Here is a 24,472-nt window from a genome sequence, read left to right on the forward strand (position 1 = left end):
CTCTCCCTCCTTTCCTGTGTGCTTTTCTTGCCTGGCACAGGATGGGTCGCCCTTCGTGGTGAGCCATGTGCGTTGTGTAAAAGTGCAAAGAAAAGTTATCTATCAGAGGGGCTAACTTTAGGTGCTGGTGAGTCTTAAGGGTTTATGAGGTTCAAAACTTTTTCTGCTTTCTTAGATGAAGCAGTTTTTTCCCCTGAAAAACAGGCTTGACTCTTCCTTTTAAAGTCAGAAAAGGCGAGACTGGATGAAGCCCTTTGAGGGCAAGTATGTCTTGTTGACTGTTGAGTCTCCAGAGCCCGCCTGATGCTGGGCGCCCTGGCACCCTTGGCTGGACATTGGATTTTCCAAGCTGTAAATGCAGGCGTGGAGCATCATAAGGGGGCTTCTGCTTGAGACAGCAACTGCATCTTCAAAATAAATGCAGTAATTCGGTTTTAAGAGTGAAGTTGTGTCTCTCTGAGATGATAAGCCCAAAGGGATAATGTCCTGTTTTAGAATTCTCGGTTTATTTTTTTGGAAGAGCTTGCAGCAGCTGTCGTTCTGTGGGGAAGGTTTATACCTCACGGGTTCCCAATTCAGGGTCTTTGAAGTATTGGTGTCGGCAAAAGCCAGGTGGAAATCGCTCATTGATCTGACATGAGGCTGCACTGGCTGGTTGTAACAAACCCGTCTGCATCTGGTTGGAATGACATGTGCTTGGCCTGATAACTAGAAAGAGCTTGTGGCTTTTTTTTTCTAAAGAGAGAACAAACTAAGTCACTCCCAGTTTGTTTCATAGGCATTACTGGAAACATTGATTCCAAGGTGGAAATAACAAAGAGTATCTTGGGTAGTAGAGAGCTTGAAAACATTCTAGTTGCTGTGACAGTGGAAGTGCTAAGGGACTTTCCTTTAGGGGCAGTGGAGAGAGTGAGCCTTGGGAGAAGAACGAGAATACTCAAAAGTAGTGTGGAGCCGGGTATTATTTGAGGACTCTGTGGGACCAGGAGAAGTGACACTTTGCTTTGTGTAGGTCATTTTGAGGCTGAGAGCAAGGTCTGTTGGTCTTCTTGGTATTGTGTTTAGAACACAGCACTTTGCACGAAGAGATTCTTACCATCCTAGTAAAGTTTGCATTTGGAGAAATTGTAACAGCCTTGACTTCCTCCTAAGCGAGGCTGTCCAGAAAAACGATTGCTTAAAACAGGTATTGTCAGAGATAGAGAGAGAGTTTTGGTCCTTTTACGTTTTAATAATCGTTCCTTAGATTTCGAGTCCAAAATCCCTTTAATAGATTTTTTTTTTGAGGAAGATTAGCCCTGAACTAACATCTGCTGCCAATCCTCTTTTTGCTGAGGAAGACTGGCCCTGAGCTAAGATCCGTGCCCATCCTCCTCTACTTTATATGTGGGACGCCTGCCACAGCATGGCTTGCCAAGCAGTGCCATGTCCACACCCGGTATCCAAACCGGGGAACCCCGGGCCACTGAGAAGCAGAACGTTCACACTTAACCACCGCGCCACTAGACGGGCTCCTTTAATAGATTTTAATAACATTTATGGAGTCACAATTTGCACGTCAGAGTACTTTTGTGTGGCTTTTACTGTCTTCACCTTGGTTTATTTTGTATCCATGGGCGACTATGCTGCTTTTGTGCAAAGGTGATTATGTTTTATTCAGCAAGAATTGGCAACAGGGTTGAGCGTGGAGATGCTTTCCCACACCTGCCGCCTTTTCTGGACAAACGTCGACAGCCAGGAACACAGGTTTCTGTCTTCAGCCTTAGGGTCGGGAAGAAATGCCAGCTAGCTTACCTCCTGCCTGATTTGGGGCCGATGGCAGTGGGCAGCAGAGGCTTTCTGTATCAATGGGGCTCTCCAAGGATGAATGTCTGCTCCCAGGAGAGAGATTCTTGCAGGATTTTGTGTGTGGCTCTAAGGAGAGAAGTGGGTGGCTTAGAAAAACCCCCAAAAACCAAAACCACATAATTATCATGTAGGCACTGTTGAAGTTAACCCTGATCTTGGTCTCAGTTCTGGAACTAGTTAGCTAGTTTAGACAAACCCCTGATTAGGTCATGGAGTGTTATTTATTCCTTGCCTTCCCCTAGTTATTTACTTGGCAAGAGTTGCTCTTACCTGACCTTCTGCTGATTTTTGCTCAGCATCTCTTGGAGTGAGTTACCTTCTCTGGCAGAATTCCTTACTCAGGGTATAGAGCTTATCCCAAAGAACCGTGTGTTCAGTTTAACTAACTGATTCAGCCAGAGCTCACTGTGCACTCATCATAATAGTCATGCATTGTGCACCTGCTCAGTAAAGAGCAGCATTTCTCCTCTAACTCCTGAGCATCCTTAGGCTTTTCTTATTGTGCTCTCCAAAGATGTGGAGTGAGGATGCTGGACCTGCGTGGGCTGGTGGGCTCTGGGGCTGGAAGTGCTGCGGGAGACAGGAGAGATGGGCTCGGACTTTATTTGGCACAGGGCTCTCTCACCTAGTGTCTCTCCTGCTCCTTTCTTCAAAACTTAATGTAACCACTATCAAAAAAAAGCTGAAACCGTATCTTCTGGGGGATTTGGGCATAGATAGATGGCTGGGGAATCCCTTTCTTCTCGTGGTGGAATAGCTGGTGAGTCTCACAGATGGCTGTAATTTTAGCCTGATAATCTGCAACCTCAGCCTCCTGGCTCTCTAGCATCAGAAATGGGAAACTTTAGAACCCCCTACCTAGTTGGACGCATTGAGTCATCAAATAATGTGGTGTGCAGAGTGGGGGTGAACGGATGAAACAGGTGGCTGGAGCTGCTTTGTGCTTGCACCACTTAGACTCTCCTTTCTTAATAGGCTTCAGAAATCCTGGAATGTGTAATTCACGGCCATGGAGTTCCACCCATGTCCCCTATTGCTTCAGTATGTAAATAATATTAGCAGAGCTGGGAGGAAGGGGCTACATTTCTGCTCTTTCCCTTGATGCCAGGAGGCACGGGCACATGCCCCTGTGAGCTGTGATTGACCTGTTATTACTGGTTTTTGCTGCTCACTGAGCTAATAGAGGGGCAGAAGGAAGACGCTTTCTTCCGTCATGGTAAAGGCACTTGGGGCTTTGCCAGCTGAGTCACAGCTGACTTAGGGAAATGCCACACAGGATGCTTTCAGTTCTCTCCGTTCTAAATGGAGGTTTGCAACTGCATAGTCAGAAAATGAATCAGAGTTGGGGGAAAGGTGCAAGAGAAACTCAACAGGAATGGAAGCGTGGGAGGGCCACAGAATGGTACTGTGTATTTAGATCCACAACTTTAGTTCTGCTCAGTTGTTCTTCACCAAAGCTGTGTCCCAGTGCCAGAGGTTGGGGGAGAGCGGGGAGAGGGGGCCATTGTGTGGCTAGATCCCTTCTCTTAGCTCAGCTGGGCTTTTTTCCCCTGGGTGGCACAGGGTGTGGCATTGGGCATGGAAACATCTTTGCAGTTTCTCAGGCCAGGGCATGGCAGTGGGATGGGGCAAGGGAGGACTGGCCAGTGGGAGGCAGGAACCCTCTCCAGTCTATTCCTTTGAGAGTGGAGGGCCTGTGTGATGTGTCACCTGAAGAGCTTTGAAAAAGGGGTCCCCAGACCCCATTCCAGATCCACTGCTCAGAATCTCCCATGAGGGGCGGGGAGTCTAGAATTCATACAGGTTCCTAGGGGTTATTGAAGAGCATTTGCCACTGGACATCCACTGCTCAATAGGCTCAAACTGAGCTTGGACATTGTCCAATCAAGGCCAGACCCTGAGCTCTAGGGCCCCCCTCGGGTCCTTATCATACTGTGTGTCGTTGGTTCTAAAATGTACATTTTTCCATCACATTTTAACGTCTCTGAAATCAGGATGCATCTTACAATAGATGGTGTTTCATGGTTTAGTTGATAGCATTTTTCCTCCTAAGTGGTATGTAAAATTAATGGTGCGACCTGCAGTTGACGGTGTCTTAGATTCAGTGACCCATGTTCCTTTTGCTTAATTAAGCCCCTGTGGGAACATCTTCTTTCTGGTGTACTTTATAACTTGTGGTGGTCAGCATGGATGAGGGTTTCCATCAGTGTCATCACACTGTGGCTTTACAGGAGACTAATACTGTGTTTGTATTCTGCTTTGGGGTTAATGTCCTACTGGCTCATAAGGATGATTCTCCCCATTTTACACATTGGGGGCCACCACCCAGAGAGAGGCTGAATGACTTGTTCAAGATGGACAACTGGTAAGTGGCAGAGACCTAGCTTTGTGTGACACCGAATCCAGTGCCCGTTGGCACACACGCTTTATCTCTCCAACCTCTTCCCACTCATCTTTATTCTCAGCCCCCTCCTCCGTGCCCCAAGAGCAGTCCTGGCCAATGCCATAAAGATGATTCATTTATGTCAGTCCAGTCTTCGAACCTGACTTCTTAGAAGCCAGTCTTGTGCAATAGTTGCACATTAACCCCTTGGAGACTTTGTGAACTGGAGCTTGCCAGCTCTTTTTGCTCAGGGCAATGTGCTGCAGAATTTCCAGGCATTATCTGCTCTGTTTCCTGGACTTTGAGTGATAGCAGAGTTCTGTGTTCTCATCTCATGATGCCCCACGTATCTCTGTTTATTCTTCTGTGTGAGGTTGGCCCTGCCTGCAGGGGAGGGTGTTCCACTGCCCAAAGATTCCAGTGTGAGGGGTGGCTCTGGTGGAGATGGTGGTGGAGCACTTGTGTCTAGGAGCCGGTGTGGCCTTGTGGCTCCGGGTGGATCTCTGGGGACCTGATGCTCCTCATCCCTGCAGTTTACTGAAACCAGTGCCCTGGACCTGACCACCTGAGCTTGTCACTTCAGTGCTTTGTTTTGTGTTTAGCTTTGTTCCTTGTTCATTTTATTTCACATCAAAGGCTTTGCAGGTTGAGATGGCAGCAAGACGGTAATGAATAATGGTTACGCATTTACTATTGGCTGGACATTTTCAGGAGTACATTTGTTGATACTCCTCTTACTTTTGGTTTCTCCTGTCATCAGCCCTCATTTAAACAGTTACTCCTGCTAAGCACCGAGCCGAGTCCTCAGTCAACAGGTTGACTGGATGTGCTGGTGTCCTGGGTCACGTCTGCTTCCCCTGTGTGGTGATTAGCATGCTCGTTTTCACTCTGACGAGTGTTTCAGGTTGGATGATAATGTCTAAGTTCATCCTGTTTATGTGCATCACCTCAGTTAATCCTTATAACAACGCCATGAAAAAGGCAATATCAGTACCTGCGTGTTTTCAGTGATATAGTGGAGGAGCCCTGGCATTCTTGAGACTTACCTGTGGGCGTGTCACAGCAATGCAGGAGTCCCTGAGCCCAGGATTCAACCAAAGGAAGCTGGTTCTGGAACCTAGACTGCAGTGCCAGAGAGGCAGCTCCCAGGCCCTCTCTTCAGAAGCTTGCATACTGCCCGCAGAGTGGGTGCTCTGGAAATAGAAAATTGTCAACGTTGTAGCAAGGTGACTTGCAGAGTTGGAGGTAGGAATGGTGATGGCTCAGTGACTGATAAATGCAGGTAGTTACTTCATCCTTGTAGGGGATCAGCTGCTGGTACAGATTGAGAGGTGACTCTAGTGAGGAAAAAGAATTGTAATTTCTTCTCACAGACTGTGTGTGTGTGTATGGTTTAAACTGTTGATTAAAGAAAAGAGAATTATAGAGCTCTTTAAACTTCCAAATGGGTTACCCATGACTAGAAATGGTTTACATATTGCTACTGGAGCAGGAATTTTAGAGGGTGGTTTATGTGAATGATTAAAACAAAAAATCTTCCTAGAAGATGTTCTAATGAGTCTAAAAATCTCATTAGACTTGAGACATTAAAAATCAGAATCACAGGGGGCTGGTCCCATGGCCGAGTGGTTAAAGTTCCACACGCTCTGCTTCGGTGGCCCAGGTTCGCAGGCTTGGATCCTGGGTGCAGACCTGCTCCACTCATCAGCTGTGCTGTGGAGGCCTCCCACATAGAAAATAGAGGAGGATTGGCATGGATGTTATCTCAGGGCTAATCTTCCTCAAGCAAAAAGAAGAAGATGATTGGCAATGGATGTTAGCTCAGTGCAAATCTTCCTCACCAAAAAAAAAAAAAATCAGAATTACAGGTCAAGGAACAGAGAAGCGGAGCCTGAGCAGTCTCTTAGGGGGCTGTGGCTGGGAGCAAGGCTGCTTCTTGGGAGCTGTGAGTCTTGGACTCACTGCCCTGCTGGCTTTGCAGCCTTAGGCAGACTGTGTGTCATGCAGATGCAGACAGATGGGTGTTAACCAGTGTAAACTGTGAAGTGCTGCAGTTGGTGTTGCTGAGTGTTGCTGAGGTTTGAACCAACACATTCATCTGGTTCACTGGCTTGTGTAAGACAGGATAGCAGGTTAGGGTAAATCCAGCAGCAGAAGGCAAGCTCATTGCCCCCGGGACTCTCACTCTGAGCCGCAGGAGCTTGTTTGTCCATGGAGCAGTGGGGACAGTCCTGAAAGAGCCATCTAATCAAACATAGGCATAAGCTCAAAATAAAGATATTCTAGAAGAGTTTTTCTAATTCTTTTGAAGGTGGAATCTGTCCATCCATCCTTATCCTTTCTAGATGCACTGTCAATCCTGTTTTTCTGTCTCATGAGAAAATGTGAGGATTCAACCCACTGAACTGATTTCACACTCCACTGATGGGCCTTCCCTGGCATTTAAAAGCGCTCCCTTAAGATAAGTGTCTCCCTTAAGAGAGGCTGCTACAGAAGTCCTGTGAATGGGATCTAGTTGCTTAAGGAGGTTTTCTTAGAAGGGGTAAATTTTTGCCAGATGCTGTAGAATACAGGGTGAGCTGACTGGTGCCTAAGCACGCCCAGGTGTTCTCTCTACTTCTGAATGCTAAGCAGGCAGTGGGAGGCAGAGCAGGTGGGCAGCAGCAGCCATGCATGGGCCCCTGCATGCTCCCTGTGGAGGTGTGGCAGGGACCTATGAGAGGTCAGCAGGAATAGGGCCACCAGCACTGTGGAAGGCAACCTTGCCATGTGCAGGGATTTGCATGGTCAGTCCCTCTGTGACGTGTGTCTGTATCTTGGACCGCTGATGCCTTGGGGCCATCCATCAGGGGCTGCTCGTGGATTCTCTGGCCCAGCTGGGGCTGGTTTCCATGTATGTATCGTGGCTTGGCTTGATTATCATTTAGGCCAAGACTGTGGCTGCAAAATTATGAAATTCCAACATCTGTAAAGTTTAGACCTACTGGCATTTAGAACACTGGTGAAATGGGGCAGGTGGAAGCTGTTCAGGTTTGACACTAAATGGTTAGTGATAGAAATATAAACGGACTCCACTTATTAAAAGATAACTCTTCCCTTTAGGGATGTGCATTTGATTGGCAGATCAATCATCAAGATTCATCAGAAACCAACCTGTTGTATTAAAAGACTGTGCTAGGCCCTGTGGGACATGCAAGAGAAGTGTACAATGTGCCAAGACCACATTTACCCCCGAGGAACAAGGAGTGACTTTGGCAACAGAAAACCCAGAGGCTTCTTCGACGGAAGGCCTGATGCCCGGGCAGCCCTCACTTACATCAGAATCTCTTGGGGAGGCAAGGGACAGGCATCAGCAGCCAAGGTGAAGAAGCATTGCTGTAAAATAAATCACCCTTCTGTTGCTGTCAGAGCTTTTTTCTGTTTCTCACATAGTATTTGGTTACTTTCCCCCGGCATAGTTGTTCACCTGTTTATTTTCTACTCTGAGAATTCTAAGGCAAGGATAACCTTGTCTCTCAGTAAAATGAGGCCCTGGTCTTTAAGGTTGGCATGTGGAGGGGCAGCTTCCCTGTGGGCTTGGGCAGCTGGGGTAGGAAGCCCCAAATGGCCCTTCCAGGTTCATGCCCCCCCAGTGGCCCCTCTCAGTCACTGCCACCTTTACAGTGCCCTGGGGGTGGGAGAACTCTAGAAATTCCCATAGAATTCTCTTGCCCAGACACGGGCATGCATCTCTTGCTTCAAATTCTTCTAACACAGCTGGAGCCCTTCCGGATATTTTGACAAAGGGCTATGCAGCAAGATGAGCTAACCACTTCTCACCCCCTTCTTGCAGTTGGTGGGCTGGCTCACGGGGGCCTTGCCTCCTTCTTCCGTGGGGTGGCGGCTGTCTTGCTCACCAGTGGACTTGGAGTCTGACCTGCCATGCTCAAGGCCACCTTTGCCACCTTTCCACGGTCCATTCCATCTGTCCAAACTTCGGTTCCTTACTTGTGAAGGGAGGGAAGTATAGACACCTGCTTCATATGATGCACGCAAAGTCTTGTTAGCTCAATGCTGGTACTAACCAAGCACAGTGAATGTTAGCTGTTTTTCTTGACAATCTGCCCCCCCCCCCCCCCAAGCGCCTGAAGCTTCCAGACCCCTAGAGTCCTAGACCCTGGAGAACCCAAGAAGAGTCAGGAGGACCCTTGCTACCTACATCCTGTTTACTTCCTGTTTTCCTGTGTAAAGACCCATTTCTTCCCCTGATGACCTCTCCCCACCTACCCACAGGATGAGAGGAGCCTAGCAGCAGTGCTGGGCGTTGGGGGGCCTTCCTCTCCCCCTCAGAGCCCCCCCGTGCCTAGCACAGTGCATCTGGCAGGCAAGTGTTTTTCAGCTGGCAGAAGATATTAGAGAATTTTACTGCTTCACAGATGTGAAGTTGGAGTCCGTGGAAAAGTAGCCCACACCCACAGTGGGTGGTCTGTAGGTGCTCCCACTCCCCTGGATGTGGCAAGAGATGGTGAGTGGAGGTGGGAGACTGCCTGGAAACAGCAGGAACTCCATGGGAAAGGTCAAAATGTTAACTACAGACTGGGAGTTGTGTTTCAGAGAGCTGGTGAGAGAGATTTCTTCCAGCCATGAGTGCCCTGACTGGGATGTTGAAAACTCTGCCCCATGCCTCCATTGACTACCCATTGTCCACTGATGACATTTGATGCAAAGGACATTGTCCTAAGGAGCACAGTGAGGGTTAAACTTTGAATCTTTGGTGCTTGGCTCCCAAACCCAATCTGGCACTAGTGGAGACAATTTGACCACATGGACCATTTCGCCCATTTAATGTGAGAGAGATGAGTCATCAGGGAACCTCTCTGTGCCCAGTGTGGCAGGAGGCCTCTGGAGTGGATAACCTGTGCTGCTCACAGAGGCTGGCGGTGAGAACGGGTAGGGAGGTATGGCTCTCACGGGAGGAGGGGCCTTGGAGGTTGAATGATGTTGGGATTGGAGTGCGAGAGGGTGTGCTTTGGAGAGGAAGAGGAGAGTAGGGCTGGCTGGTTGCAGAAGACCTGGAGTTGGCCACCCGAGTGGGCAGTTCCAGAAGGTCTTGAGGGAGTGTATGGGAGTGGAGGAAGTTTATGAAGCATGGCCTGACACTGGAGCCAGGGTGAACCGGGAAAGAAAGATGGGAGGCCCAGGGTCGGCCTGGGGTGCAGGGTGGTGGGGTAGGACTGCTCTTAGGGAGGATACCTCCAGTAAGCAGGCAGAGACCCCGAGGTCAGAAGGTCAGATGGATTCATCTCACAGGTGTGCTCAGTGTTCACCTCTTTTTGGACATGGGTAGCTATAGTTCAAGGTTGGTTTCTGTGTCCTGCAGTGGGATTCAGAGATGTAGATCAGAACCACATGTGCAACATGTGCCCCAAGCCTCCATTGCCCTGCCCTCCAGGGCAGGCACGAGGGGCGATGGTGTTCTGGGTAGAGCTCAGTACCTGACTCTCCTCCAACCCCCCAGGCCCCGACCTCCTGCTCAGATTGCCAGCGCCGGGTGACGATGAAAGCCACCGAGAACCTGACTGGAGATTTGAAAGTATTGATTCCAATGACTTTTAAGTTGAGTGGTCCCTCTGGTTCTATCTGGCTTATAGTTTATTTTAAAAAATGCTTTGGTGGTTTTTAAGTTCTGTGACTGCCTGTTCACCACCTCATTTGTGTTTTTCCTGTGCAGTAGGGACATTTTATGGGTAAAAAAGGATCTCTGTGTCTGCTCTATGCATGCTCTAAGGATAGAACAGAGAATTTTCTGGACTGTTCTTATCTGAGTCACTGGGCCGTCATGAACCCTGGGGGCCAGGGCCAGGGCGCCCTGCACGAGGGCAGGACATGGAGTGGCTGAAGCAGGCTCCTGGGGATGGGGCCCCAGCCCTATCATAGGCGGGGTGCTTGACCTTTGCCACTCAGTTCCCCCACTTACGCAGTGTGAGGATTAAATGAGTGAAAGTAACGGAAGCACCTAGAATGGTGTGCTGTGCACAGTAATAATGTGATACACTGCTTGCTGCTGCTGCTGTTACATTATTTATTTGGTTTCTAGACTTCTTCTGTGCCTGAGCCCTGAGGGTCCCTCTCAGCTGTGCTTTTCTGTTTTGGTTTTTTTTTTTGGTCTCCAGCAGATTTTTCTACGGACTTTTCTGGTTGTAGTGAGACTGGGAATGCAGATGCATTGAGTATGAGTTGAGAGGGGCTTGGATATCAGCCTGACCTTCCTGGAGGACCGGAGAGGCTGCAGTATGTAGTTTTCTTGGGCAAGTTACTGGCAGACCATAGGACTTTGGGGAAAGATTCATGGTCTTCTCTCTAAATGCAGGAAGCACCACTACCAGGCAGAAGCTGCTAATGGAGGAGTTGAAGGTATTGGTCACTCCTGACTTGTGGGAATATGTGTTTATGTGTGTGCATGTGTGTGTGTGTGCACGCATGCATCTATGCATGTATGTTCCCAGGTGAGTCTTTCCCACTGACCATGCTGTCGGGGTTCAGAGGCGTCCTGAGAAAGTACACCACCCTCACGGGCAGGAACCCGGGTAGGCTGTCTTTTGCCAGCTGAAATCATCAGGGATTGTTTCAAAGTTTGAACTTCTGACTTTCACTCTTTTAAATCCCAGGGCCAGCAGTTGATTGGAAACGAGTTTGCTGTTATGCCTCTCACAGTGATTAGCTTGTGACATTAAATTAATTATCAGGTTGCCTGGAACCAGAGTTTCTTAAAATGAAAACTGTTTCACTCAGGAAATTGATGCAACATCAAAACTGGAAGATTGTCTTATTGAGGAAAGAGAAAAATATCCTGAATACAGAATCTAGAGCTTAGGACCTGAAATCTGGGTGCGACATGTTTTTTGCTCTTTTCCTGTGTTACCTGAGAGGGGGCCACCTGATTTACATACCAGCAGCTTCCTTCTGGTCTTTGATTTTTAAAGTATCTTCTTTGAAAAGATCCTCTTGGTTACAAGTAAAAGCGGCCTCCTGCAGGCCAGCTTGAGCGGAGAAGGGAATTTATTGTGGGGATGTGGGGCATCTCCTGTTACTGAGAGCAGAGAGGCTGGCTGGCCTCGGAAGGCCACGTGAGACTGGGGACCTGGAAACAGCCCAGACCATGGACTGGATCACAGCCCGGACCCCGTGGCCACACCAGGTCCCAGCTCTGCTCTCCTCCAGGCCTGGCGGCTTCTCCATCCTCTCCCTGCGCACGGTAGTTTCTCTGCTTCGGGACTCCCACATCTACTGGTCCTGGGTTCAGCCTCCCAGCCTAGACTGAGCCTGCACCTCCTTGGAGGAACCGATTGGCTTGGCTTAGCTTGCGTGCTCACTACTGGTGCATCTGGCGGGATTTATGGCAGTGCAGTCTGTGTGTATAGCGTGGGGGACTTCTTAAAGAAAGGAAGCAATGCCTCCAGAGGTGCTAGGAGCACCTGCGTTTAAAGCATGTGTCTGAAGCATGTAGCTTGATTTTGTTGGCCTGGAGTCTGAAGGATCAGAATGCATTTTGTTTCCGTCTCTGTCAGAGAGGGTCCCCTGGCCTGAGTTGACGGGATACAGGTGGAGATGAAGGAGGGAAGTGGCAGCACAGGTGCCCAGGTTGTGCACAGTCTGCTGCAGAGCCCACTGCTAGCCACTCTTTCTGAGCTGAGCTGTCATCTGTCCTTTTCCAAATGGTTTCAGCATGACCCTTTCCTCTGGTTTGTGGGTGTGAGGGTTGTGAAGGGGAGAAGAGGGGCAGAGTGGGAGGAGGCGTAGTTGTACCATTGGGGTTCCTGCGTGGCACGTTGTCTTCTGTGGGCTTACTCAGGGAGCAGGTCGCACTTGGAGGTCCAGATCTGGCTGCGTCTGCTTTGGGGCTGTCAGCCAGGACAAGAGCTCACACTGAGGAAGTACCTTTCCCAGGAAAACAGAATGTCTTCATGACGCTATGAAATACCTGGATGATGGCACTCCGTCCTGGGTTTTGTTCCAGGCTCTGCCACTCTGGCCTTCCCCGATGGCTGGGCACAGGGAGGGGCGCAGGAGAGACTGCTTGGGTGTCGCGGCATCTTCCTGCTGCCCTTCCCTGCACGGCTTGTGAGCGTGCACGGGGCTTCCTTCCAGTGCATTCTAGCCTGATGAGGTGCTCTGCACCCACCCTGCTCCGGTGGCACCTGCTGTACGGACCGCACAGCACTTGCCTGCGCAGGGTTTTGAGTCTCTTCTTTTAAAGGCTGCCTGCAAGGAGATCCCCGTGCCTGAGCAGTGTCTGGTGGGAGGAGAGAGCCCTGAGTTAGACCATGGAATGGCCTGGACTAGTCAGAACTGTGATGATGTCCAGAGCTCTACTCCGGGCTGAGCCAGTCAGGCTTGGAGAGGGGGGCTGGTGAGAAGGGTGAGCTTTGTTCTCTTCTTGTAGGGTTGGTGGTCTTTGTACTAGTTTCTTCCTCTTTTCTTCTTTCCTCCTTCATTCAGCAACCCGGTTTGCCTGGCTTTGTGTCCAGGCTGTACCTGGAGCCAAAGGGTGCAGCCACTCTCGCCAGGAAGCCATTATTGGGTTCTGGTGCTGGAGAAGGGGGTGTGTGGGGATGTGAAAGGGCTAGAAGCCATGACCCTCCCTCAAGGACAAGAAGCCTGTACAGAACAGCTCAAGACCATCTTGCGGCAAGAGCTGAGCAAAGGTGAAATGACAGTCCTGTACAAGGTGCTTAAGACTGGAGGGGAGGGATCATTGCTGAGAGGGCGTTTAGGAGCTATGTGTCTTATGGCTGATGGTGCCTGTTCAGACTCTCCCCAGTGCAGAGAGCATTGGGATTTCAGACACTCTTCTTGTTGCCCTCAGAGCCCAGGGAGTGATGTAACCTTATTTGTGCCTGATTAGATAAGAGGTCATGTTCCCTGTGAAGGTGCTTTTAGGGGAAGAGGGCCCTGGTGCTGCTGGATTTGTGGGCTGGAGCACTGATTTGGGAGGTGGGAGGCCTCTCTTCCCGGTGCCACTGTGACTCATCACTATGGCCAAGGGCAAGTCACTGAGTTTCTTTTTTGTAGACTAATGTCAACGTGTGCTGTGTGTCTGGTGCACAGGGTGAGGCAGTGGGCGAAGGCCTTCATCTCCATGCAGCACTTGACATGACAGGAATGAAAGCCGTGGGTTACAGGCCTCGAGGGTCAGAGTCTCATTTTAAGGGAAGCCAGTTTGAACATGTATTTCCTTTCAGTTCAGAGCTGGCTTCAGTTGGAATTGGAGGTTCCCACCCACTTAACCGTGTCCTTGGTAATCTGAGATTTCTGGAAATGGACCGCAGTGATTCCTTTTTGACCACATTGAATATCAGGTTTTCAGTTTAGTTTCCTGATGTTTTCACACCTCATTTTAGTGAGAGGTTTAGTCATTCTCTCCTTTCTCTGCTGTCACCTGGTAGCTTCAAACTGTCACTTGTGAAGGAATTTTCCCAAGTGAATCTTCCTTTGTGAAATTCAGGAAGGTATTTGAGGATAATAAATTGGCAGACATTTTCCATGTTACTTCCTCTATATCTTTGGAAGAATTATTGTTAAGTGGTAGTGAGGTAGGAGGGATTTCTTGCCTAGAGTAGGGTGATTGAGCTAAACTAGGCACTGTAATAATATGAACACTGAAAATAGGGTTGGGCTGACTGAGTCAGTGGGATTCTATTGACCTGGTCAGTCCTGGATCTGACGCAGTGACTGGCCTGCTGGGGTGGACATGATGAGCTGACCCGGGACACATGACCTTGACTGACTTTTTGTGTCTAATCCAGAACGTTGGATTGACCTCTGGTCTCTGTGGGAAATTTGTAGTGTGGATGCTTGTGTGCTGCTTCACCATTTTGAATATGCAGGGTGATCCCCCGTGTTATCGTCCCCTTCTGTGCCACCATCTGCGGGGTCACCGGAGTGACCTGCAGTAATTCAATCACAAATATGACCAGGCTCCCCATCACAGAGTTCCCGCTTGATGCTCGGGAGGAAAGGCCTTTCCCAGCTCTCCAGCCTCAGCTGTTCTCCCTTTTGCCCTGTAAGGACTGAGTCTTAGTCCGTTTGGGCTCCTATAAAAAATACAAGACTGAGTAAACAACAAAATTAACTTCTCACAGTTCTAGAGGCTTGAAGGCTGAGATCAGGGTGCCAGCATGGTCAGGTTCTGAGAGGTCCCTCTTCCAGGTCACAGATGACCACTTTCTCACTGTGTCCACACATGGTGCAAGGGGTGAGGGAGCTCTCTTTTAAAAGGGTACTGATTCCCTTGTGATGGCTCCACCCTCATGACACTTCCCAGAGAACCCACCTTGTAAAGCCATCACCTTGGGTGTTAGGATTCAACCTGTGAATTGGGGACACACACATTGGGACCACAGCAGACTGGCCAGTAAGCTCCTGCTCACCTCTGAGCCTTTGTTCATGCCAGCTCTGTGGGAATGCCATCCCAGCCTTGCAGTTCTTATCCTGCAAGACTTGATTTGGATCTCACCTCTTCCAGGAGGCCCTTGCTCTCAGTCCAGACTGATTTTTTTTTTTAAGTTTTTATTTTTTTCCTTTTTCTCCCCAAAGCCCCCCGGTACATAGTTGTATCTTCTTAGTTATGGGTCCTTCTAGTTGTGGCATGTGGGATGCTGCCTCAGCGTGGCTCGATGAGCGGTACCATGTCCTCGCCAAGGATTCGAAACGACGAAACAGTGGGCCGCCTGCAGCGGAGCGCATGAACTTAACCACTCGGCCACAGGGCCGGCCCCCAGACTGATTTTTAAAAAGAAAAATCTTACAGAGAAGTTCAGGTGTACCTGGTAGGCAATAGTGTTAGGAAGGCCACACAACCTTCACCCTGCCCCGGTCACCGTCAGAGTCTCAGCTTGATGGCCTGTGGTCAGTCTTGCCCCCTCCATGTGCCCTCTCAAGCACCTCAGAAATCATTTTTGTATCTGTAAATATTTTAGTGTGTATCACTGGACTCTTAAAAAAACTCGTAGTACCATAAGTCATACCTTAAAAAATGACCAAACTCCTTCATATTACCAAAACTTCCTCTTTTATCCCTGTCTCGTTTTTGTGGTTTTGTTAGTTTGCTTTTGCAGCTTTTTGTTAAGGGAACCGGATTTTGCCCTGCAGTTTTCTAGTCTGATTTTGCTGATTGCATCCCCACCGTGTGTGGTTGAACAAATTCCTCTGTGCTCTTTATTTCCTGCAAGTTGGAAGTTAGCTCTAGAAGCAGAACCAGATTCAGGTTTGATTTTGATTTTTGTTTTTTGGGGGGGTAGGCACAGTGACCCGCCTCGTGGGTGATGTTGTTTACTCAGGTGCCCACTGGATTGGGGCCCGTCTCCCTGTGATGTCAGCAGCTGTGGCTGCTGCACGCCTGGTTCTCCTAGATCTGGGGTCCCAGCACTGGGGCATTCTCATTCCGTCCACCATCTTTAATTTCCTTGCTAGAAAACTGCTGTAGAGGAGACGCTTCCCTATCCACTGTCTGCTTACCTGTGGTACCGCCCATGTGGGAAGGATGACGCACATCTTGATTCTTTCCCTTTTATTTGTCAGTTTTCAGTCAGTGGTGACCAAATAGGATGTTTCGTTTGTTTTGTTTGGTTTTGTATCATCATGAACTCACAGATTTAAACATTTGTGTTCAAGTTTATGACAGTTAATATCTTACTAATGTTCAAATTATCCTAGCTTGGGTCAGTCAGAGCTTCTTTAGGTGCCTTCTGGGTCCTTTTGGTGTGATCCTGATAGCCTTTGATCACTTTCTTCCTATCTGGTATGACAAGTCTGGGGAGTCATGTTGTGCATTTCCTGCCCCAGACCTGGAATCAGCCACTTTCCCACAGAGCCTTGGTTCCTTTGATTAGAAAGTGATGTTTGCAGGCACTCTCTGGGCCCCGAGGCAGCTGACTATTCCTGCTCCTCCCCTGTGCCCTGTTAGCACCTGGCTGATACTTCTACAAGCATGGCCACCATATATCGCAATTGTCTGTCACCTGCATGGTCCTTCCTCTTACCTAAGATGTAAGTGTCCAAGGGTCAGTGTCTAATTAGTTCATCTTTGGATTCTTAGTTCCCAGAATAGGTCATCTGAGTGCAAACACTTGTTGACTAAAACTTCATCAGGTTTGCAAGGGGTTTCTGAAGGCTAACCTGAGTTTCTCCCGCACCCCCTGCCAATATTATAATAAGGTTATATAGTAATGGAACCCCTGTCTCTTCCCAGAGTCCCATCCATTTGGTTCTAGTGGTCCTAGGGGGGCTGCTCAGAACAGCCTTTTGACGTTGATACATTTTGGCCTGCCTTGTGGATGTCACCCTCGCCCTTATCAGCCCTCTCCAGGACTTTTCCTGAGAACGATGAGGTCCCTGCCAAGGGTGTGTCTCCTGGAGCTGCCAAGCTGCAAACCCTCCTGGTGCCTCAATCCTGAAGTACATTCCCGGAGTCTTTGCTTTGTGGAACACTATGTTCCATGTTCAAATGGAGCCCGTGTGCTACTCCCCTCTGGTGTTCCTGTGCTAGCTGGACACCTCCATTTAGGCCCTTATGGCTCAGAGCTGGACATGGAAATGCTCCTTCAGCTTCCTTTCTGCCCTTCCATTCACAGGACTCAGTAGTCAATGCTCCTGTCTTCCCCAGGCTACCTGGGAGCGAAACCTTTCACACACATGCACACATACGCACACACACTCCAGTAAATTTCTTCCCAGTGCTCACGGCCCCAGGTCATCACATGTGGCCAGACATGACCAAGTCTCAGCTTCCATCCTGTGGTTAAAATAATATTTCCAGTTACTCCCTTAACTGTTTGAGAGGCTGAGTGGCTCATAGGCAAACTTAGATGTGGACTCCTGGCTAGGAATTGGTTCACCTTGGTTTAGGACCTCTCATCTTTCTCCAGATATCTCGAAAGCCTCCCTGAGAATGGAGACACACCAGGTGCTCCTCCGTGATACTGCATCATGCCAAGCATGTGGCCCTTCTGTCCTGTCCTGTATGTAGGGGTGATCATATAGCAGTGAGCTGGAGCCACTGTCCACATGGGATGGAGCCACTTCCTTTTACCCTCCCTGGATCTGGATGTCCGCTTCCAGCTCTTGCCTCTTTTCTGCTAGAGCGTTGGTTTTCCACGTGCATGCCATGTGCTGGCAGAGGCCTGTGAGGATGTGATAGGTTCCTGGACCACCCTGGAGAAGCAGCTCCTAGCGCTGGGAGAAGCAGCAGCAGGGTTTTCAGACATGAACAAACAACTCTGTTTTTCTTTCTGTCCTCACCTCTTCATTTTCTTGACTTTCCCTCCTCTCTTCTGCTTCTGCCTCAGTCCTTCTTTCATTCCCTGGATCTCTCCTTGCCATCAGTTTTCTGATTGGTTACATTGTTGATAAGGAGAGTTCTAGCACTGTTTCTGAATACAGTCATTTGCCGCATGATGATGTTTCAGTCAATAATGGACCACGTATAACAGTTGTCCTATAAGATTAGTACCATATAGCCTAGGTGTGTAGTAGGCTATACTGTCTAGGTCTAAGTACACTCTATGACGTTCACACAATGACTAAATCACCTAACAACGCATTTCTCTGAACATGTCCCTGTTGTTAAGCGACACATGGCTGTACTCAAGGTGGGGATTGAAGAAGAGAGGTTTAGGCCAGCGTGCATTTTGCAAGGCTTTATTTTTATTGTAGGAGAACAGCAGTATCTTAGTTCTGGGCGGATATCCTCCTTCATCTTGGTCCTCTTGAAGATGGATGGTATCACCTTTAGAACCAGTTAGTGCTGTCTGTGCCCCTCGGAGGAGGGTTATGTTGGGATAATTTGTTGAATTCATCCTAAGGAAGAAGCTGGCTGTGTCCTAGGCATTGCACTGAGCGCATTAGCGGTCCACAGATTCAGTCCTGACCGCTCTGGGAGGACACGAGCTATCGTACAGCCTGTTTTGTACAGCTCCCGAAAGGGGGACATTGAAAGGATAAGCAACTTGCAGAGGTCACACAGTTGGAAGGGTGGAGGAGGGATTTAGAATTTGAGCCCAGGTCTCTCTGATTCTAATATTCACCCTAACTCTTGAGCAGTACTGCCTCTTATAAACAGCCTGGTTGCCGGGATGTGGCAGATGCCATTTTTCTTGTAAACCTTTACCCCACAAGTGCCAGTTGGCAGTTGGTGCTTCTCTCAGGTATATTGACTAGGGGCTGGTGGACCAACTCATTCATAGTTGGTTGGAAAAGAAAGTGGCATCACTCTCCCTTGAAACTGTTCATTTTACGTTAGATCAAGGTTTAAAGAATCCGCACCCCAGGCCTTGAGGCCCCCAGCACAGTGCCTGTTCACTGCTCCTGCCTCTGCCCAACCTTCTTGAGGAGCCCACAACTTTCCAAGTTGTGTGTCAGGAGGCGAGTGTTCCGGGCAAGTCCTGTGTTAATGTTTGTGTTTGCACTTTATCTTATGTTTCTTCTTTGTACCTCTTTAATGCAATTTTTTTCTTTCAGGGATAGAGGGACCAGAAAACCACAGTTGACCAGTCAGTGTGAAATGATGTGAAAGGTGGTGCTGTGTGTGTGTTTTCCTCCAGAGGATTTTAAAGCTCTCAGCTATTATTAACGTTGAATTTATTATCTGTATTTAGGATAAACCCACTCCCGTGGCCGAGAGGTTAAGTTCCCACGCTCTGCTTCAGCGGCCCAGGGTTTCACCGGTTCGAATCCTGGGTGCGGACATGGCACCGCTCATCAGGCCACGTTGAGGCAGCGTCCCACATGCCACAACTAGAAGGACCCACAACTACAACATACAACTATGTACCAGGGAGATTTGGGAAGAAAAAGCAGGAAAAAAAATAGATTGGCAACATTTGTTAGCTCAGGGTGCCAAACTTAAAAAAAAAAACCCACTAAGGATGATTTGGGATGAGCTGTAAATCTGTGGTGTGTGTATATATGTATATCTGTCACGTGTGTAATGCACACTTGAGTCTGCACGCTCTGGGTGTTGGCATGTACCCTTCTAATGCTAACGTCTCTGCGGGGTTGTGGTGATCTTCTTGATTAGCTGTTGAAGGGCCCAGTGTCCTCTCATTCATAATAGCTCATTTGGGGTTATGTTGAGTTGGGATGCGCAGTAGTGATATATCAGGGCAGCTATAAAGTCACAAGGCAGGATTTGATAGACTTATCAGAAAGTGTGCCTTCAGGGAAGGGGTGATCTTCAAAGGTGTTGGTTTGAATGGAGGCTGCCCACTTAATTTACTGACACTGTCACTGTTCAGAACATTGTTGGAGCTCTGCCTTTGACATTACTGTCACAGCTAGTTTATGAACCATATGAGAAAAGCACACTTACTGTTTGAGACCCACTGTGAATTTCTGACCAAGAATGAAATTCCCAAGCTTGATCACCTGCCCTGTTCACCGCACTTAGCTCTGAGTGATTATTAGCTATTTCCAAAAAACAAATATGCCTTAAGGGATGAAAATTATGCTGGCTCTGGGAGGCCAGGCCATGAGACGAGTTCCACAAGTATTTTGAGTCATAGCACCCTTGTGGGCAAATCAGAGGTCTACCGAGGGGGCTGTTTTGAAGGGCAGCAGCATCACAGGTGTGTGGCTTCCAGGATCTGAAAATAACTGGCCACACTAGATCCTGCCCGTCTGTGTGGCCCACACGGTTCACTTCAGACTGCTGAGCCTTCCGTGCCTCTGAGAGCTGCCCCTCCCCGTGTTTCAGTCTCATCTTTCACTTTGTACATCTTGTCCTGCCTGAGCCCACATGGTGACGGAACTTTCCTTTATTTCTTGGAGGTCTTTTTTGTTTTCTGGCTTTTCGTTGACATGGAAAAGGAAAAAATACATATTATTTTTAAGGCGGCAAGTGTACTTATGCCTTCTCCTATATTGTAGGTAACCAAATGTTTTAATTGTGTTGTGGGTTTCCTTTTGTCTACTTTAGCCCCATGGTCATAACTTTTGTTTGTTAGTCTCTCAGCAGCTGCAGTTTTGCAAATGACCTGTCCACTTAGCAGATGTGATGTAGAAACCAGACCCCAGACCCACACCGTGCAAGCACTTTGAAGAGGTGAGAACACCATGTGGTTGGGTTCTTAGTCATTCTATTCACCTGGTGCACTGTGTAGGCCCTATGTAATTAAAGCAAATGGTGACATGTAGGTGAGCTAAAGGTGTCGTTCCCTATCCTTCGGACTTGTGCTGGCACTTAAACTAATCACGTGTCCAGGTCAAATTTAAAAAGAAGAAAAGATGTTGTCGTCACATCTGTACAACGTGAACAATATTATCCAGCATAGATTTAGCTGAAGTTAGTTAAGGATAAGTATTGATAGGTACTTTCTTGGAGTTAATTTTACTATTTCCTTCTCTTTAATTTTGCTGCAAACAGAGATACTGGAGGAGAGGAGACATCAGCTGTTAAGAATGTAGTATGTTTGTTTGTTGGTAAATGTTGCTGAAAGAACTGTCCTTCCACCAAAAGACCCCTTCTGCCCCAAGCTGTGGCTGCACCGGGCTTGTGACAAGCTGGCATGTCCCATTGTCGGCACTGTTAGTAAATGTTATTAAAGGTCAAAGAAAAACTAATTAATAATTCTTGTAAAATCTGCCCGAGCATGAACAATCCGTGGTTGTGCTGTGTGGAAGGAGCTGAGGTGTAGCCCCTGGAGTTAGTTCCAGGGCTCAGGGTACTTCAGGGAGGAGATGGCAGTTCTTGGTAGAGAGATTGGAAGGCACTTTCCCAGTGTTCCTGAACACATTGGATTCCTTCAGGTCCTTGGAGAAATAAAGGCTAGGGTCTTGGAACCTCGAACTTAATTTTTGGCCTGAGTCCTTCCCATGAATTCAGCAACCAAAATGAGGACATTGCGGGCCTGCACCTATCCTAACAGCCCTGCCCAGGTCTCCCCATGGCAAGTTAGGGTCCATTCAGTACAATATGGTCTTTCCTTCCGAGAGCCCAGATGTGTGGTTATTAATCCACACAGCTGCTCTAATCAGTCACCAGAACACTGGAAGGTCACATTTGTCTGCACCACCATCTGTTATTGTGAACGTTGTTCTCCTCTACCAAACAGACTATAGTCCCACCTTCAGATTTTGCTTTATTTGTTGATGAAGTTGGAAGGACTTGATGTGTCACGTAACCTGGTCTTCACCCAGCTGGCTTCTCTTGCTAAATGTGAAGGCTTCCCAAGCCTGGTTATGTGTTCTTGGCTGTAAAATGTTTGAACTCAATAGACTTCCAAAGAAGATTGCCAAATGTTAGAAGTCAGTACCAGATTGGAGCACTCATAAATGGAAATGGGATGCCTAGTTGTACAGTTATGATGTAGGATCTCTTTCTCCAAATCACACCAACTGAGATGGGGCTAAGGAGGTTGTGTGGAGCCGGTGGGGGGTGGAGAGAGAAACAACAGCTGGTGAAAGGCCCCTCTGTGTTTCAGATTCTATAGTTTGCCAGGCACCCTCCCTGAGGAGTGTCACGCAGGCCGGGCTGGAGTGAAAGGCAGATTGACGAAGGAGAGATGAAGGGTTCACTCACTGTGTTTGGATTGTGAGCCTGTCGGGCAAGATGATGTCTTAAGTTTTGTGTCTTGTAATATCACACCTATGGAAATGCCAACAATATAGAAAAAAATCCAGAGTTGTATAGAGGGATAGTGGGAGTTTTCCATCAGAGGTCCTAGGTTTTGATAGGCAAGAGAGCTGTGCATTTAGAGGGGGTTTGGTAGCTGCCTTCAGGCGATGAGAGAATTGTATTGGGATGTGAAGGATGACAGGCAGCTTTGTGGTAGATGATTAAATTCTGAGAGCTTTTCCAACAGTGATATTCCAGCCTTCCGTTTAAGTGAAAAGTTAAGCTCTCTTTAAACCCTTTCATCATGCTTCATTCATCATTTCTTCAAAACTGGAACATGTGTGCCCACCCCTTCTAAAAAGGATTTTCTGCAGAGTTCTTATTCCCCCTGTGGTGTTTTCTTCCCTCGATTCCATGTCTCAGTGACTAAAATATGCCAGGTAATGGGTAGGGTAGGGTATGGTAGCTTCCCCAAGCGCCCAGGGTCTGGGCAGAGGCCCTGTGGTGGGTCGGGCCGGAGGGTGGAGGATGGGTGCACGGGGTGTTAAAGGGAAAGAGGAAGGACCCCTAATGGACTGATGGGGAGGGAGGGTGTTGGAAGGCCTCTTGGAGCAGAGATCCCTGAGCCGTACCTAAAGGATGAGGGGGATTATCCAGGTAAGAGTGTATTTCCTGGCAGGGTTGATGGGCAGGGGACAGTCCTAGCTTATGGGACAGCCTGAGCAGAGACCTTGAGATGGGGAACTTCATGGAGTGGAGTGCCTGGGGAGGGGTGAGTGCAGTAACCCTGCTGTGAGTGGGCTGTGGGAACAAGGTCTAGAGTGGCGGCATGGGCAGGTCCAGATTGTGGGGGACAGGTACCCCTCTGCAAAGTGCACAGAGGGGCCTGATGAGAGGTGTTGTCCAGGAGGGGAGATTGGCTGCAGGCTTCAGGAGCTCCCTGGGATGCCATGAGGAAGTAGGTGTGAATGGGACGAGGAGCCTGCAGAACAAGGAACCATGTGACTCTTTGATTTAGATTATAAAGGGACCTCAGTTGAGCACTAATGGATGCTGATGCTCTGATTGGATTGGAGTGAGGAGGAGAGTGCCCCTCCCCCATCCTGGCCCACGGTGGGTAGAAATATGTCAGTGTCCCTGGGCCAAAGAGCAGGAATGAGAACAGCACCTCAGAGTGCATGCTCCAGGCAGGCTAAAGTCAGTCACGTGTCTGAGTTGTATGAGTGCCTGGGCTGTTAGGTTGCAGGTTATATGGCCTCTGTGGTACACTTTCCTGAGGCAGACCACAGGGTGACGACATCTAGCACATGGTGAGTAGTGCCCAGGGTTGCAGAGTTTGACAGCTGTCTCCCTCAGGACTTGGAGTGAGGAGAAGAGGGTTGGTGTGGCTGATGTTTGTTCCCAGATCTAAGCCATTCCTGTGCACTCACAGCCTAATTGTTCAGTCTGGGATTCCTCTTCCTGCAGTGGGTTGATGGAAGAGCCGGGGAGTCTTCCCCACCTTTCTGGTGGATGTTGGAATTTTCACAGCACTACAGCCTGAGAAAGATCTATAAAACAAATGCTCCCTCCCATTGAGCCGTGGGGCACTTCCTTCAGAAAGAGGGACAGGGTCAGGGGCTCCTTCTAAATCCTGCTGTGAGCCTCGTGCTGGCATCGTGTGATGGCCTGGCCCTCCTTGTTCATTCCTGTTGCTTTCCCGTTCGCCTCCTTTGGGGAGCTGTCTTGATAGTTTGATTTAAAATTCATTATGGGGGCCCACCCCCATGGCCGAGTGGTTAAAGTTCCGCACACTCCCCTGTGGCAGCCTGGGTTTGCAGGTTTGGATCCTGGGTGCAAATCTGCTCCACTCATCAGCCACACTGTCAAGGCATCCCACATGCAAAATAGAGGAAGATTGGCACAGATCCTAGCTCAGGGCAAATCTTCCTCAAGCAGAAAAAAAGAGGAAGATTGGCAATGGGTGTTAGCTCAGGATGAGTCTTCCTCACCAAAAAAAACCTCATCATGAAAGGTTGCTTTTAAAAAGAATCAGATATATTGGAGCACCTTGCTGTGTGCCTTAATCATCCTGGCAGTGTGCTCCCGTTGTACATTTCATTCATCAGTGCTGTTTGTCTTCTATGCCCTGCCCTGCTGTGGCGGGGGCAGGGCCTTTTTCCTGGTGTGAATTACTGCATTGTAACTCATTCCTTGCTACCACAGGATTGCTTCAGTGGTGTGTAATCCAGAGCATCTTTGCAGGCGAAGATGTCCTTATGGTCCCACCCTGAAAGCAGTGCACTGTGGCCTTCACTGCCCTTGGAGGAGTCACCAACCCCCAGCGGCCCCTGTGGGCTGCAGTAGGGGAACAAGAATGGATAGGACTGGACCGTTTACCTCAGATGCAATGTTTCTTTTCCTTCATTAGTTTCTCATCAGAAGCTTGATGGTTACAGGGTGGTCTCTGAGCCCATTTTGTTGCCTTTGGGGGCGGGGACTATGCAGGCCCCAAAGGCAACAGTGCAGCTCGACAGTGCAACTTGGCTGCGACTTCCACCCTCCCTGCCCTTCTGAGGCCATCTGTCCTACGTGATTGCTGCCGCTTTCCTATGCCAGCCTCTTGTTAGGGCTGCTCTCTCACTCCCCATCTCCCCACATGCAGGTAGTTG

General features: G+C 48.7%; 1 protein-coding gene across 2 annotated transcripts in view; it reads left to right on the plus strand.

The window, feature by feature from the left end:
* GALNT2 (polypeptide N-acetylgalactosaminyltransferase 2) overlaps window positions 1–24,472 on the plus strand; it is a 199,660-nt gene that overhangs the window by 29,617 nt on the left and 145,571 nt on the right. Inside the window, exon 1 of one of the 2 annotated variants that reach the window (XM_046653230.1) lies at window positions 20,212–20,309. The exons of the other annotated variant lie outside the window; for it this stretch is intronic. The gene's annotated coding sequence lies outside the window, so the exon portion shown is untranslated. Of the gene's footprint in view, window positions 1–20,211; window positions 20,310–24,472 lie in introns of those variants that run through there. 2 annotated transcript variants of the gene reach the window in all.

Source organism: Equus quagga, chromosome 2, assembly GCF_021613505.1.
Source record: "Equus quagga isolate Etosha38 chromosome 2, UCLA_HA_Equagga_1.0, whole genome shotgun sequence".
NCBI lineage: Eukaryota > Metazoa > Chordata > Mammalia > Perissodactyla > Equidae > Equus > Equus quagga.